The sequence below is a fragment of the Dreissena polymorpha genome, chromosome 10 (genome assembly GCF_020536995.1).
Source record: "Dreissena polymorpha isolate Duluth1 chromosome 10, UMN_Dpol_1.0, whole genome shotgun sequence".
Taxonomy (NCBI): Eukaryota; Metazoa; Mollusca; class Bivalvia; order Myida; family Dreissenidae; genus Dreissena; species Dreissena polymorpha.
In genome coordinates, this window is record NC_068364.1 from 22,364,001 (window position 1) to 22,380,206 (window position 16,206).

Below are 16,206 nucleotides of genomic sequence, written 5' to 3' on the forward strand. Positions count from 1 at the left end.
ATTTAGCGAATGTTAGTGTTTCTTTTTTAACTAAATGGACAAAGGCAATTAAGATGACCTAAAACTATGCGATTTATCAAATATAATCAAATGGACACATCTATTACAAATCCGAACACCGATTTTAGCGAATGACAGCGTAAATACTGTAAAGATTAGCAATGCTTGTATGAACGATATCTTACTAAGTGTTTTTAAATGAATGCTGCAAAATAAATTATAATCTAACATGACAACTGAAAAGCAAATTACACTAGAGTCTTTAGAATGTATTATAATTTGTTATTTTTATGCAATATAAGTTCAGTGTTCCAAATGTTCACCTTGCATTCTTTTCAAAGCCATTAGTTAGACATTTCATTTCATCGCTGTGGCAACAAACTATATTTCAAGCATTGAACATGCATAGACATATGCACTTTCAGCGGACCGAAACACCTTAACATATTATGAAATTGTTCTGTTTGAAAGGAACAAAACTTGCTGTGAGTAATTGTGCAAATTGCAGTTAATCAAACGAAGGCAACCATTTGTAGCTTTCTAAATGAATCATTGAGTACTTCTTCATATAATACACGAGTTATCATCAACAAAATACGTAATTTCATCTAAAAGCACTTCTAATTTGTTCATTCCTTTAGCACCGAATCGCAATATCCTCTCAGCGTACAAGTTTGAATCCAATGTGAAACACATTTAGCACGTTTTCAACCCCAAGTAAAGTCTAAGATCAATATATCAATATCAATATATAAACTGAATGGAACCGTAGGCTCACCAGCAGGAGACAAACATAGTATACAATCCTTTATTTATGGTAAGGATTAGTTTGCCCAAAAATGCAGCACAAAACCAATGTACCAAAAAAGATACATAAATACACGAACAGACACACACACACCGAATGACAGCCAAATCATAAGCACATACTAGCAAAACATTTGTTTGGCTGTATAAATATACCCTCGGTCATTAATACTAATAATGCAAAGGTCGCTGGCGGTTAATAATTAGTATATACTTTGAGTGAAGATTCCGAAATTTTACTGTGTGATATGGAGCTGGATGCCACGCAATAGGGTACATTGGATCTAACGACCTAGTGTTGGTTGAAGAACTAACATGGTGAAACGCCGAAACGACGATTAAACGTTCATGAAACACAAAGATTAATATTGACTTTAATGCAAAATTTCTGAATTCTGAAATGCGTCGGAGCAATATTCATTGCGTTTCCGAAACGTCCCTTCAATGGTTTGTGTGTTTCTTTCATAATACGCAATCCTATCTCGTCTGAAGTACAGTTAATGTTCACTCGCGTCCAGCTACACATCTCAGGGTCAACATAGAGGGCAGGGTAAGCTCAAGCGTGAGATGTAAAATACAATCGCAGAGCACAGACAAGACCCCTGTCCGACGGATGACAATACGATAAGTTTAAAACGAAAACACCATGTGTTTTTATCAGTGTTTTATTGCTATTGATGACGTTATCAGCGACATACAAAAGGCCGGTATAATTGGAACGGCGTCGCGGTTCTCAGGTTTACATTACATAATTAAATATCCTGTATCCAATAAGCTCAAAGTAATACAACTTCGTCCAAACACCTCAGACAGATCATACGCATATATAAGTTGTATTCAGTTTTATTGATGCGAAACATAACGATCACAAAACAATAAACACAATCGTGTTTATTAAAAAGCTCAAAAAGAGAACTCCACAGTATATTCTGTATTACAAAATTGAAAGTAAGAAATCAAAAAGATCGATTATAGCATATGCGTACTATTTTCGATAATGTACATGCCATTTTTTCTGTGTCTTCAACATTGGTTTTGGTATCAAACAATACGACGAACTTTTTTTCCACCATAATTAAAGTGAACACATATGTCGCTTCTTAGCTAGCCTGTGTTTTTCACACAGTGTATTGATGTATATTATTTATCCGAAATTGTGTTTCATAAGCTTTTATTAACTTGCATGAACATGCATTAACTTAAACAATGTATGTATTATACTGGTTTGTTTTATTGGTATAAATATTTCAATTGTTTGTTATATATGAATGACATATTGTAAATGAAATATGTATTGTTACAATATTTTTTCGTATCCATCGAATCTTTAAATAAATATAAGTGTTAATGTCATGTCCTTGTAATTAGGAATCCAGAATTGAAAGTAGAAACTAAATGACTACGCAAAAATAAAACGTTTTTTTTTGTTGTTTGGACATGAATACTTCCAGTATTTCCAGTGTATAGAACGAATATAATTATATAGTTATCATGTTATATACTTATTATGTGTAGATCATTATTATTTTGGGATACACAAGTAACACATGTATTCACATTCCAAAATTTCTCTTTTTAAACACATTACTTATTTTCTGAGTACTGAACCGTCTGTTTTTTCTATCATGCACATATCATGACATCTTTTGATTATCTTTGCCAAAACTCGGCACATAATCAGGAACACATTGAAAACAATGAGGCAAACAAGCTTTGAATAAACCTAGGAGAACACCACTGCTCATGGTATTCCGTCATATCAAATGGATAACTTTTGAAAGTCGAATAAATTATCATAATTGCACTTAATAAATTACACCTTTATGTACCCTGAATATATATATATATATGTTATCATACATTTCTTAAATATTAACAGCATGTTCTGCAATATTTGTCAAAAAAGTAATTTTAATCAAAATATATAAAACTAAATACATGAAATTGCCTTTCACAAATAATGGCAAACTCATCTGGAAAAATTGCCTAGCACAGGTCGCTCTGCACAATCCATTAACTACTTCAAAAGTAAACGCAAACCGTAAATCTATCCAGTGCACTTCATACACTTGTATATTTGCAATTGTTGTTGTTATTTATTGTGTTATATAATAAATAATTTCATGTATACAGGGCGATATACAGTTTTGTACAAAAATCGTTTCAGTACGCTGTCTGGATTGGAATGACTGTTAATTCTTAAGTTTCTTAGTTAATCTTCTATATTTGAAACTGATTTATATGATGACAAATTGAAAGAGAATAATGCATACCGGTATGTATTAGTAACATTGAATGCGCAATTTTAAACACTTCGTTTATTTCCTAACAATTAATGTTTTAGTTACTTAAAAATATGAGTTATTAAAGTGAATCTGCGTTCATTACATTTATTATACTCTATGTTATATAATGTTTTGTTTTTTTATCAGTATCAATATTGTTATTGCTTTTATTTGTTATATAAGAATGCCATATTATAAATAAAATATGTATTATTATTATTAATATTGGTATTAATAATAATATAATATCACTTTTCTATCGCGTACTACGTATTACCGAATGCACTTCTCGCAAAAAAATCGACTGTGAACTTCTGTTAATAACAAACACGAAATAATGGTCACACGACATATGGACCATGGCAATTGACGTTCGGCAATTATCAATCAGATTCTTATCTAAATATCGATCGGTCAATCAGCGATCGATAAGTCGTGCACGCCGGTTGCTAACGACCTGTCCGCCATTTTCTAGACAAGCCGGATGCCTAGTTCTCGTTGATTCGAGTTTCGTTTGTTTTGTTCGAAAAAATGAAATGAAACAGTGGAAATAAGGTTTATGACGATCGAACAGTCGGTATCCAGATAAGTGGAATTTAATTTATACAATTTCCAACGCGGAAATGTGGTCTTGACAAGTGCGAGTGGAAGCTTTAATATGTTGAATTACCAAAATTACCCAAATCCCCGTTATTGAAAATTAATTTATTTCAGAAACTGAAAATGTCGTAAAGGCAATATTAAGAATGAATTATATCACGTGTATATGTAAACTAATAGGTAATATTGGTATTTGCGTAACTTAATCAAATTCAACGTTATAAATCGCTTTTCATGTCAGAAATATGTAAAACATATTTTATGTTTCTATTTTAATAAAAACGATGCCACCGTTTTGTTGTTCTGCACTTTCAGTTATTATGATTGATAAATGTCCATAATCAATGTTTCGGTACCCGCTCGGCGTCAGAAAGCGTAATAAAATTAAGCGAAATTCCAGTTATAAAGCGCTATTCGTGTCCAATACATGTGGACAAAATGTTTCGTTAGTATTTACGTAAATAACATTGATAAATACCAGTGTAGAGGTATTTATTTATTACTAATACCACTATTACACGTATTAACAGGTTTGATTTCGGTAAGCACGCAAGCGTTTGGAATCGTGTTTTAAGTACCGAAATACCCATTATACATACATTTTCTTTATAAACAAATATTTTTTTGCATTTGCATATAAATATATGACAAAAAACCCTTTCACCAGTGTTATATGGGGTGAAAAAGTCCATAAAAGTCATCCGGAATATTATATCGCGTAATCTATAGGCAATCTATAGGCGAAGCCACTTTAAGTGTTAGCTTGTCTAGGTTTTCTTACCTCTAAGCCTAGTGACTAAGTGGGCGGAGCGATCATCGTCCAGGTGAAATGTCAATTAACATGACCGAAAAAAAGCGAATTATCAAATATAATCAAAGGGACAAGTATTACAATTCCAAACAATCATTTAAGCGAATGAAAGCGTAACTACTGTAAAGTTAATCAATGCTTGTTCAAACGATATCTTACTACGTGTTTTTAATGAATGCTGAACAATACATTCAAATCTAAAATGAAAAAGGATAAGCAAATGTACACTAGAATCTTCAGTCATTAATATTTTGTTATTTGTATGCTATATACGTGCAGTGTTCCAATGCACCGTGGAATCTTTATAAAGCCAATAGTAAGACATTTAATTTAATCGCTGTAGTAACAAACTATATTTCAAGCCTCTGGTTTTAATCGTTCAACTTTATTAATATTTTCTGTCTGACGGGCGTTTCTCGATTTTTTTTATGTTAAAGCAATCACATAAACAACCAAGCTATGTTCTATGGATCTGTTACACCCAATATTGCTGCTTCTTCCTGTATGTGCACGACGATGATCAGAAATATTAACTATATGATGCTATATTCTTAAATCTTTTTGTAAAAAGAAGGGATGTAGTTGACACTTGTTCATAATTTCATTTCATCGTTCCTCAAAAAGTTGTGACTATGTTGCTCTGGTTTTCTTCCTTCCATTGAGTAATTAAATGGTAATTAAATTGAATGCGTTTTAATTTCCTTTTCTTATTGTTTAATTTGAGTTGCAATGCTTTGTGACCCCGGCTTTATTCTTCCATATGTGTATGTTGTTTCGTATTATGCTGTTTCGTTCTGTTTTGGCAATTTGTCACTTGCTTTAAATGAAGGGCCACAAAATTGTATATAGTAAGAATGCAATACTGCTCCAGCAGTTGGAGTTTCACTTCTTTACATTGATAAATTGAACAGGCATACAAATATGCAATTTCATCGGACTGAAAAACCTTAAAATATTATTTAATTGTTTTGTTTGAAAGGAAATATAATTGCTTTGAGTATTTGTTAAAGGGGCCTTTTCACGTTTTGGTAAATTGACAAAATAAAAAAAAGTTGTTTCAGATTCGCAAATTTTCCGTTTAGTTATGATATTTGTGAAGAAACATTAATACTGAAATTATACCATGCTCTAAAATATCCATAATATTCATTTTTTTGACGATTTGAAAACTTGAAAATTATAAAGCGTTGCAACGGTAACGATTTAATAATTTGGAAAGTTTTGTTATTGTCGTTATATTTTGTGAAACAACGAGTATTGCTTAAATAAAGTAAAAAAAATACATTGCGTCATAGCATGAGAACGGATGGCCAAGTGGTCTAAGCGGAAGACTTTTAAATCCAGGACTCCAGCGGTCAGTGGGTCGAGTCCAGTTGAGGGTCGCTTTTGTTTCTTTTTTAATTGTACATGTATTCTTGTTTTTTACTGGAGATTTTTTAGGTCCAATATTTTAATTTATCAATCGCTGACTATCTTTGTTTAACATAGTTCTGGTCTAAAGAAAATTCCAATTCACCTAGTTCAGCGATATAATTATGGTATGTCAATAATAGATTCTTAATGTGTTTTCAACAATACCATGATAAATACTATTTTTGATTAATTTAACAAGAATTAATCCACCAATGTTTTAAGCATGAGCGCGATTATTCTCGATACTGTTAATAATCGAGTATATAACGATGATTTTACTGGCCGCGAACTGACCCTAATACCTTGCGGGTTGGAATGCAATACATTAAAGTGAGGCCACGCGTCCACTGCTGGAACGACGGCTTGTTTAAAACTTTATACTTTTACATGTTCAATTTCGAAAACAATTTAAACTGGTTTAGCCAAAACGAATATCAGGATAGGGAAAAACGATACTTTTATGAACTTAAATATAATAGTGCACAGACAGGAATATGGAAGTAATTACTAAATATGAGAACATAGCCTTTAAGTACAAACGCTCTGTCGCTGGCAATCCTCTGAAAATGAAAGGTGCATGCACAAACTGTTTGATGTCAAGAGTTGAGTGTAAAACTGTTCTACCTATCAAGCCATTTCATTAGAGGTACAATTGTTTCATGCTGAACACGCTGTAAAACAATGTTACAAAGACGCGGTCATGTTTCCAATGTTCTCGTGACATGCTCAAATCAGCCAATGGAATAAATGAAGTGTATTTCTTCGTGTCTAGCTGCGGGAAATTATATTTGAATTTTATTGAACACTTACAAAGGTCAGGTAAGGTCAAAAGTGACGTAAAACAGCTACGCCAAAAACAGAGGGCAATGTAAGGTTATAATTGGGACGCCACAGTCGAAGAGCACATACAAAACCTGTGTCTGACGGGTGATCATACGTTGTATTAAAAGCAACAACAATCACAGCACCATGTTTGTTCATTTTAGCGTTTTACAATAATATATTACTATTTCAGTCACATTAAAAAGTTCGCGATAATTGAGACGGGCTCGCTGTTTTAAGTTGGGCGCACAATAATCAAATGTTCTTTATTGGATAATCTTACACATAACATATGATCACCCAAAAAGCTCAAAAAGATTATACGCGTATTAAATTACTTATACAAGTCGCGTCCTCAGAGAAATGTTAAAACAAACATTCACAAAACAAGCAACATATAATCGTGTTTAAAAAGAGCTCAGAAAAAGAATTCTATATCACATTATGTTTAACATAATACGAACAATAAATAAAAGACAACGAGGATAAAATATCATGCATTATTTGACAGTTCAAGTACATTCCATTCGAAGTTATGTTGTTTTCTCCGTCTGAGAAATTGTTTTCGGCACCCAAAATTTTACGACGAAATTGCTATTTATCAACAACGTGTTCATGCAAAACTACATTTCTTATCAAAATATATTAAATCTTGTTATGTGCAATAAATACTAAAAAAATGGGTTTATTCGACCGAATTTGTAGACGATCCATTATTTGAGACAAGTCAGCATTTGCAGCAAATTAAACCACATGAACAAACAAGTGAAACACATCAAAAACCACAACAAAAAAATACACAAATAAATTGTACTTTTTGAAGGTCTTAGTTAATGTTTATATTGAAATTATTCTGATTTCTGATTTATAGTTCTTAAATTTTACCCCATTCCAGGTCTCTGTTGTTGCGCACACACGCATGTGTTTAGTTTACATTCGCAAACAGACAAATAACCCATGATGCTCATTGTAAAGTTTCGCTGTTAAAATTACACAGTTTTGAAAATAATTCGAAAATAAATTCATATTTCGTCCGAAAATTACTCGCCAACCTTAGCACTGTGAGATCAAGTCGGTTTGATGAGCACCAAACCTCACACTGAGTTCTCTAAAAAGCACCCCTTTATTGTGTATTTCCATCAAATTTGATATACTTTGATATTGTTTATCATCAACAATATTTATTGTTCATCAACAAACAGCTGCACGTCGAAAAGGACAAGAGTGAGAGTGCCATTAAAGTTATCTCTTGGAATATTGAAGGGCTATCGTCTAAAAAGAGCGGTGACAGCAAACTTTCGTCATTTTTGGCTGAACATGACCTTATCTGTTTAATTGAGACCTGGACTAAAAATTAAACAATTGACTTTAAAGATTACAGCAATCCTATACACTCGTACAGACGCTTCACACACCGTAGAGCAAGGCGTTCGAGCGGCGGGATCATCGTTTATATTAGAGACAGTATACGCAAAGGAGTTTCTTTAGTAAGAAATAACATAGACTGTTTATTATGGCTTAAAATAGATAAAAAGCATTTGAATATTGAAAATGATATATAATTAGCCGTAATGTATATTCCACCGGAAAATTCACAAACGCATAATATGTATGATGTTAACATTTTTCAACTGTTAGAATCCGATATTATTTTTTTAATAGTAAAGGAAAAGTATTTATCACTGGGGACGCAAATGCTAGAATTGGTCATAAAGCTCATTTTATTGACAACGACAGGAGCTTATGTGACTTTGATTTATTTTAAATAGATACTCCACTTCTGAGGGCAGCCTGTGACCTTGGTGCAAATAGATTTGGCGATTATTTGTTAGACGTATGTAAATCTACCAATATAAGAATTGTAAACGGTAGGCTATTTCCAAATAAAGGAGTTGGCAAATTAACTTGTTTTACTCATAATGGGGAAAGTACTGTAGACTATTTTTCAAAAATTTTCACGATTTAACCGATTTTAAAGTGCATGATTTCACGGAATTTCCAATCATGCCCCAGTGACATTTGCTCTGAGCACGAATATAGAGAATATTATGTGAGTTTTGGATAAAGATCAAGTTTATCATGCGAGGCTTAGAACCGATGTAGCGCAAGGCTTGCCGAGCACTAACATGGTTCGTGCCGAGCATGATAAACTTGATCTTTATCCAAAACTCACATAATATTCTATTTATCCTATTATTCTGTAGTCGTTTATCGTTCAAAAAGAGTAAAAATACTTTAAAATTCAAAGAAACAGCGCTGGTTTTCCAAGTTGACTCCGAAGTGTTTGTTTACTTCAACGTCATCATTTGCTATGACGTCACATTGAAACATATAGTGTTCTTAAGATAGAGATCGGAAAACCATGGTCTAAAAATAGCGATAGTATAAAGGTAAAGTTTATACAATCGTTGTTATACTATCGATTTTCATCTGGTAATAGGATAAAATCCGGTTTCTAACTGTAAAAATAATCCGCGCGTATACGTTAAATGGAAATCCTAGTACAGGGATAATTTCGTGCACGACATATTAAATGGTGCTCAGAACTAGAACACAAGATACAGGCAGGTATTCACTCGCGATGCGATCCGGATTTATTAGTCTCGGAGTTCACTGATTTTCTAAGTAAACGAGGTGAAAAATATTTTAAACATGTAATTAGTAATAATGATTTTAACAATCAAAGTAGATTCGCTTCTGCTGACACGAATAAACAACGCTGGTTTAACGAAGAATGCAGACGAAAACGGACAGAGTATACTCTAACAGTTTACCAATTTAATTTAAATAAGAATATGCATACACGAACAACAATGCTGGCAGCAAGGAAATAATATACATATTTATTTCGGAAAACAAAATCTAAGTTTAACAGAGAACAGGGAGCGAAAGTAAATAACATGACTCGCAAAAAACCTCGCGAATTCTGGAAATTATTTAAACAAAAAACGGATAATATATTGCTGCAAGAATTCTATGAGTATTTCAATACTTTAGCTTCTGAGGATGACGTTAACGTAAACAACAACGAAAGTGACACTTATTTACGTCAGTTTGATAACATAGAAATCCTATCAGCTCTTACCCTGACCTAGACAAACCCATTTCCCAAGAAGAAATAATTAAAGCTTCAAGGCGTTTAAATAATAATAAGACAGCCTCAAACGAAAATATTATTTATGAATACTTCAAAGAAACCGTGCATATTATAGTAAACCATTGGAAATATTATTTAATTATATCTTGGATACGAAACAATTACCAAAGAGCTTGTCAACGGGAGTTATTATCCCGTTACATAAACGGGGCGATAGTTCCGATCCAAATATGCGAAACTATTTACAAGTGTGATTAACGAACGCTTAAAATCTTGGGCAGAATCCCATGACATTCTTACAGACGCGCAGTTCGGATTTAAACCAAAGTGCAGTACCGTTGATGCAATTTTCATTCTAAATCATTTGATAGAAAAGCAAATACATAGTAAAAGCAAACTTTGCTGCTGTTATTTCGATTACCGGAAGGCCTACGACCTTATAAATCGCGGACAGCTATGGCATAAAATGATTTTATCGGGAATCGACGGCAAGTTTATTTCACTTATCCGCTCTATGTATAGCGAGGTCAAAATTCAAGTTAAACACATGGGATCACTTTCGGACCTTTTTAGTAGTATTGTCGGACTATTACAAGGAGAAATAACTTCGCCGATAATGTTTTCTCTATTTATTAATGATATAGAATTTAATTTGCAAAATGGAATAAATGCAGGAATAACGTTAGATCAATTGTCTACTTATCTCCTCCTAACTGCGGATGATGCTGTCATTTTCTCAGAAACTAAAGAAAGACTCCAGGAATCGTTGAACAATCTAGAATTATATCGCCATTAATGGAATTTAACTGTTAATATTGAAACAACTAAAATAATGGTCTTTCGAAAAGGGGGCGCGCTAATCAAAAACTACAAATGGACCTACACAGAAAAAGTTATTGAAATTGTTAGCAATTTTAACTACCTTGGTATTGTTATGTCAAGTGGGGGCTCATTTATACCTGCCACTAATACACTTTATGGTAAAGCTACAAGGGCTATGAATTCACTTTTTTGTATTACAAATGATATGGAATTAATGTTATGTTCAAGCTGTTTGATTCATATGTATTATCAATCCTTAATTATAATTGCGAAGTATGGGGATTTATTGTGGCAACTAATATTGAACGTATTCACAGAAAGTTCTGTAAAAGACTGTTAAATGTAAAACTATCAACAAATTCAATGTCAATCTATGCCGAACTTGGTCGATTTCCTTTATATATTGGTAGATACCCACGAATTGTTAAATATTTTTTAAAATTCATCAATAGAAACAATGAAATTGTGACCTTACAACGGTCATTAATTTGCAAAGATTAGAAATTGAAACACAAAATAACACTGTAAATTGGTCCTTTAAGTTCGCAAAATTTTATAACCAAACATGATTTACAGATGTATGGTTGTTTCCTGAGTCAGTTATAATTGAAAGTTTTATTCTTTTGTTAAAGACTAGACTCAGAGATCAGTATGTATCTGAGTGGTGAGTTAATGTTGATTCATCTACTTCATTACTTTTCTATAAGGAACTTAAACCTTTATGTGAAAGATCTGTGTATTCAGATGCCATTGACAATAAAAAACATAGAAACATGATTGCTAAAATACGTCTATCGTCACATAACCTGTTAATTGAAACTGGTAGACATTATAACATTATCAGAAATGAAAGAATTTGTACTTTATGTAATCTTAACGATTTATAAGACGAATATCACTTTTTACTTAGATGTCCATTTTATTAAGAAGAAAGATCTAAATACATATCAAAATACTACTCAATAAGACCAAGTAGGCATAAATTTTTGAAACTCTTAAATAGTAATAATAAAGGTTCCCTTCGGAATTTAGCAATTTTCTGTATAACATGCTTTAGGAAAAGAAATGATTTTATTTTTGTTTAACTCAACGTTTATAATGGTTATTTATTTACCGTTTGATATGAAATGAATAGACTGTGTTTTTATCTGTTGACGCCAATTTTGCTGACATTTTCAGTGTGTTATGTAATGATTATGAAATGTGGTTTTTTTTGCTGTTTCCTCTGATTTCAGATTTCAGTGAAGGTCTCGGTATCTAATCACAACGGATATAGAAACGCTGCAAACATACTGGAATGTAGCCTGTACTCTGTTGTATAGTTTTATTTCGAAACGAGGCTGTCAAAAATGGAGTACTATCAACAGTTCATCTTTGAGCTTAGGCTATGTCAAACGAAGGTAATAATTTAAACAATCCTAATAACCGTTAGGTAATACTCTTTTTAACGTTTTTAATAATTTTCAATAACCAAATATTGTGCAAGCGACAAATTAAGCATATGGTATTATTTTTCGATCTTATGACTTGTCGGGGGTAACCGTTAATCTTAGAACGCTTTTTCCGATTGCAACTCGTGAGTCATCAAGATCAGACCGCGGCCCCAATAATTTGACACAATTATAATAATTGTATTCTTTTTTGTGTGAATCAAAATCATTGGTGCAAATATAACTATCATAACATTAACTATCCTCCAATTACCTTTAGTCGAGCGGTTAAGGAAACAACTAAAATAATTTCTGAATTAATTCAAACAATGCCGCAATAAAAGATGTACCTAAAAAGATTTATTTCAGTCCCGTTATATCGATGTCAAACTTGTTTATTTACAGCGTGTTTTTCCACGCAAGCCGATAGTTCAATACACACCCGCAAATGACATACACTATGCGCGTTGTTTACCTTGAGTTGAGAGGTCACATCCGAAAAGCTAGAGTACTCGATTGCAATAGGCATGAAGTTAACAAAACTTTGAAAATTCCATTCACTGAACTGAAAGATTAATTTTAAAAAATTATTACTTCTATTTACCATTTAACAAGGTTCTGTTTTATTGGTACAGTACACTCCACGCGTTTTCCCCAATTTCCCTCCATACTCCACGGGGATTGACCTGGAGGGAGATTAAGAAAATCCCACCAGACGCGGCGTTTGCATGATTTTGGACGCGGCGGTTAACGATCCGCAAAACTGATTAGCTGACGCGGCGGCCCTCGGCGTTGGCAACGCGGGGGAAACTCCGCGTTTTACGAGATAACGATCAATTTAATTTTGTTTGACTTCCTGATTTTCAAATAAAATTACATTTATTACAAGTACATACATGTACATGAAGTATAATATTTACAATTAAAAAAACAACCAAGATAGATCGATCCCGACGTGGTTATAGAAGAAGTTGTTGTTGTATAGAAAACTCGTTGATTTACGACACACAAAACGTCGTCTTTTAACTAACACTTACCAATTAATATAACACAGTTTGCAACATTGTTTTTATTTTGATAATTTAATCCAAAGTTTTCATGTTAGCAGGTGATTTTTTATACTGAACATGTAAACAAATGACCCTATTAAAAGTTGCGATCCATTAAAAGTCTCGCAAATCTGTGTGAATTTACAGTTTGACGTTATCAAAGGAAAGCCGCTTTCTGTCGGAAGGCATAACTTACTCAAGTAAACACATTCAAGGAATGCACAAGGAATGGTTTTAATTGTCGGAACAAAGTCGATTCTCTGCTCACTAATGCATTGATTTTCTCTTTGTAGGTAGGTTATTCCATTGATTGCTAAAAGAAGGTGGTAACTAATGAGTTGATAGTTGCATTATTATTGCCATTAAATATTCACAGTTGTATTCTAATTGCGTCGACATTCAAAACAATGTTTACCAGTAATTATGGACCAAATCGGCAGAGTGACATTCACACATGTTAATCCCTTTTGTCAAAACACCGCAGACAGCAGTCTACACAATAGGTCAGTAGACAAGCTTTGCGTGTTTTCATAACGTCAAACACTTAATCCAGTTCCGCCCAGATGTCTTCTTTAATCAGTTTACATTACAATTACTGTTAAAATAATTACTCTACTAAAATACCGTAACGATGAAGACTAGGCGTGCATGATTTGAAATTATTTTGGAGGAAATATCAACTTATTCGCGATATAATTTTGTTAAAAAATACCAAAGAAGCTTTTAACAGAAATCAACAGAATTAAGTGTTCTCTGCGCTACAAAGTTTGTTTCAAAAATCAATACACGCACGCTTTGCAGGAGAATACCTTGGCCTTGTACATTGCAGCATAATTTTCGCGCGCTTTTGTCGAGAAATATACATGATGACTGTATATTGGAAGCATTTGTAAGAGTCGTGTTAACATTTAAAATCGTAGTGTGTTTTGGATTACTAATTATTATTCTCATTTGGAAATGTTACGGAACATTTATCCTTATAAACTTTAAACGATCACCTGGCATATTAATTCATATTGTAGACGTACCTGTGAATTAAAACATATATTAATTTTCTATACAATTATCTTTTTTATACATGTACTACAGTATTTAAACAATTTATAATAACAATGTTTTTATTTTTTGGCATGCCCAGTAGCACACTGCTAATGCGGCGTTGCGCGGCGGTCACTGATAAGAACGGAAATTGTCAGCATTTACTGACTAGGCTAAAGTAATACACGCCGCGGGAATTAGCGAACGCGGCTTAACGCCGAGCGTTTTATCGAGTTCACCTCGCTCTCTCAACGCCGCGTGAACACTCGCTAGCAGAAAAAACCCGCAGAGGGAGCGCGTTTTTTGTGGAAAATGCGTGGAGTGTACTGTAGTTGCAATAATTCAACTCTCAGCTTAGGCTGAGAGTTGCAATGCGCTCTCTCTTGTCCATGGGTGCAAAATGTTATCAACAATTTTAAGGTTAATGAACACTGAAACTGCAAGAGCTTATTAAAATTTACCTATCTAAACCACAAACTCATCCAAATGGTACCATTAAAGCAAGAAATAATTGATTTGTATTGACTAAGGTTTTGTTTTGTAAGCTGAATGCGCCATATTGGAAAATTGACCCAATATAGGTCAGGTCACATTACACCAATATTTTGTATGTCGCTTTTTGTGTTGGAGCCAAAAAGTCAATAACGATGTGGTATTCAATACAGAATACACTGTTTCAAATTTAAACATAACAATGTCAGCGAGAAAAGTGTGTTGTAACATCGTCATGTTTTTATCGGATGCATGCAAAGGATAACATCCGTAGGTTTCCATTCAGGTAAATTAAACATGGTTATGAAGTTTATTTATTATTTTCCTCAATTTGTCTCGAACGATGTCTGCAACTCTGTTAAGTGAAGCGCACGGATTCCGTGCGCTGAACTGCACCCATGTGTATGAAGGAGTGCATATGGACTCCCAGAGCCATCATAGCAAAAATTATCAAAGGTTCTGGGAGTCTGTTTATATGGACTATTTTATCGGTTGATCTTCTTTTGAGCATCATTGACATGAAAAATTGCTCAAGAAGTGAAAAATAAAACAAAGTTCGCAATTTGTTCAATTTTTTTCCCGCATATATGTTACTATTAAAAGATTTGATAAAATTATCATCCAATCGGTACAGGGTATACCCGCTGAGGCCACATTTAAAATATTGTTGGTTTGCCCTTTACCGACCCTAGATTTTACAGGTGGGTAGGTAGGTAGGTAGGAAAATTATTTTATTTCGTTTAAGAAATTGAAAATTTTAATACACTTATAGTCTATGAATATTTAAAACACTGTTATTTAAGCACTGTTGCAGTGTACGAAGCCCTATGTACATGTAGCTTAACCATATCTTGTTTGCTGTTTTCTTGCATATACGTGTAATAGTGATTTTAATTTTGCTTTTATTTCTTACAGCCTGTGCCGTTTGAATTTGGAAAATTAGTGTGATTAACCATGAAATTGGGAAAAATAGCGTGATAAACCATAAAATTGGGAAACATTAAGCATTATAAATATAATTATAAGTAACAGAATTAAAATTGCTTTTAAGTTCATGTTTGACAGCATTTTTAGCTCATTTTTTTTTTTTTTTTAAATTGTGAGCTAATGTCATCACCTTGGCGTTGGCGTCCGGTTAAGTTTTGCGTTTAGGTCCACTTTTCTCAGAAAGTATCAATGCTATTGCATTCAAACTTGGTACACTTACTTACTATCATGAGGGGACTGTGCAGGCAAAGTAATGTAACTCTGACTGGCATTTTGACAGAATTATGTGCCCTTTTCATACTTAGAAAATTGAAAATTTTGGTTAAGTTTTGTGTTTAGGTCCACTTTTTTCAGAAAGTATCAATGCTATTGCATTCATACTTGCAACACTTATTAACTATCATAAGGGGACTGTGCAGGCAAATTAATGTAACTCTGACTGGCATTTGGACGGAATTATGGGCCCTTTATACTTAGAAAATTGAAAATTTTGTTAAGTTTTGTGTTTTGGTCCACTTTACCCCTAAAGTATCATAGATATTGCTTTCATACT

The 16,206-nt window shown here is 33.2% G+C and overlaps 1 protein-coding gene across 4 annotated transcripts in view; it reads left to right on the top strand.

Moving 5' to 3' along the window:
• LOC127847055 (phosphatidylinositol 4-kinase beta-like) overlaps positions 1 to 16,206 on the top strand; it is a 152,206-nt gene that overhangs the window by 82,472 nt on the left and 53,528 nt on the right. Inside the window, exon 1 of one of the 4 annotated variants that reach the window (XM_052378609.1) lies at positions 11,982 to 12,057. The exons of the other annotated variants lie outside the window; for them this stretch is intronic. The gene's annotated coding sequence lies outside the window, so the exon portion shown is untranslated. Of the gene's footprint in view, positions 1 to 11,981; positions 12,058 to 16,206 lie in introns of those variants that run through there. 4 annotated transcript variants of the gene reach the window in all.